We start from the raw sequence: 2048 nt of genomic DNA on the forward strand, positions 1-2048 counted from the left end.
TCATTCTAGCAATTTGAGGGGCATTTCTCGGAGCATCTTGGGTGCAACTAATAGGCGAATATCATTGCGATATTGTTCTTAGACCGAATTTGCTAGGACCGAAGGTTGATTTCTTAATCCTTTACGATTTTGTTTATGCAATTTTTTTTATGACTAGTTATCATCACAATAAATTCGTTATAATCCTTAAATTTAAAGGGATGCATACAGATAAATCCCACAGGACCACCCGAAAGAGACTCCACAGCCGCCGCTCGCAGCCGGTTGGCCATCCGCCACAGCTCTGCGTGCCTCGACGGTGCCACCTGCATTTCAATAAATAAAACAAGGATAAAAACCGTGTTCTTACACAATTATTTCAAAAAAAAAGAGAGAATAAGCCTTAACTTGGGGATTACACTCCTCACGACATGCTGCCACTCGTCGAGTCCAGCCTTTGTCACTGCCTCAGTGAAAGACGGAATCTCCATCAGCACCGTTGTATCAACTGGCCCAGGGTACTCGAGTGTCTTGGGAAAAGTTAGGGGCTCGACGCCCGCCACCTCGATCTTCTGCCAAGATAAAATTGTCATTTCTAAGCTATGTTCGAATATGTCATTTCAAATTTCAAATATTCAAAAGAAGGTATACTTACCACGATCGGCCAGTACGCCAGGCTTTCTCGTACAAACTCTGAGTACTCAAGCTCGGGAAGAAAGAGAGCGTCACCACTCGCTCCTGCGAGGTCAGCCGTCCTCTCAGCCTCTGAAGGCTCCCTAAACATCGTTCGTGGAGGATCGATGGGAACTACAAAAGCATCACGGAGGCACTGTCGGGCCAACCGCTCGCCCAGGTACCACATGGGTCCCATGGGCGTCGCCAGAAGAAATCTACTCGAACTTCTGGGTCGGAGGACGTCGGCTACAAAAGCTGGAGCGCCGGTGTAGTCCTCCCAAGGTCTCGGCACCCACTTAAAAGGATGCCAGAGGGTCATTCCTATGATCGCTATGGTTTCAAAGACAAGTAAAAATCGAAAACAAGAAAAATGCTTACACTGTCAAGCTGCACGGCGTTGACACCCCTCCTACGGGTGTGGTAAGAAGACAGCTGGCTCTTCTGCTGACACACGATCCAGTCTCTAACGACGGGGTACCCTCTCGCCACGTCCGCTGCCCTCTGGGAGCGAAGCCGGGGAAGTATGAGTACACCCATGCCTAAAAAGCAAAAAAAAAAAAATTACAATAATCTAGTTCGAGACTTCGGTTTCTATCAAAATAATCTATCAAACCAAAACAATATTACTGTTTCTATTTCTCATTCGATCTCTCGATACAAATCCAATTCAAAATGTCAAATTCAATTTCCAATTCAAATCAGAATCAGTAATTCAATTCAAGTTCAATTCAAATTTCCAAATTCAATTCAAACTCGATTCAAAAATTTCAAATCAAACTCAAAAATTCAAATAAAATTCAATTTCAATGTCAAGCTCAATTCAAGTTCAAAAATTTCAAACAAATTCAATTCAAATTCAAAAAATTCAATTTCAATTTCAAGTTCAATTCAAGTTCAAGAATTAAAGTTCAAAAATCTCAAAAAATATTTTCAGTCCAAGTTCAATTTCCGATTCAAATTCAGAGTTCATTTCAATTCAAATTCAAAATTTCAAGCTTGATTTCCAATTCAAACTCAAAATTCAAAGTAAACTCAAGATTCAAATTCAATTCAAGTTCAACTCAAAATTCAAGTTCAAGTCAAATTCAAATCAAAACTCATGTCAAAATTCATGCTTCAAATGATCTTTCATTTATAAGCGGATCTATCATTCCTACGAATCAAACAGAAAAAGAAAAAAGGAAGGTTTATACCTCCAAAATAAGACCTGAACCGACAGTAGCAGAAGAAATCTCATTCTCCATCAGCTCAGGACGAACCATGGCCCTCATGTATCGTATGAGGACCGCAAAGCTAGGAGTAACCCAGTCCCAACGACCTAGGCTTCTCAAGTCAGCAAGGAAGGGAAGAAACTTTGTCGACAACCTCTCCCCCTTGTCTCCGAAATAAATGGA

Source organism: Silene latifolia, chromosome X (genome assembly GCF_048544455.1).
Source record: "Silene latifolia isolate original U9 population chromosome X, ASM4854445v1, whole genome shotgun sequence".
NCBI classification, from domain to species: domain Eukaryota; kingdom Viridiplantae; phylum Streptophyta; class Magnoliopsida; order Caryophyllales; family Caryophyllaceae; genus Silene; species Silene latifolia.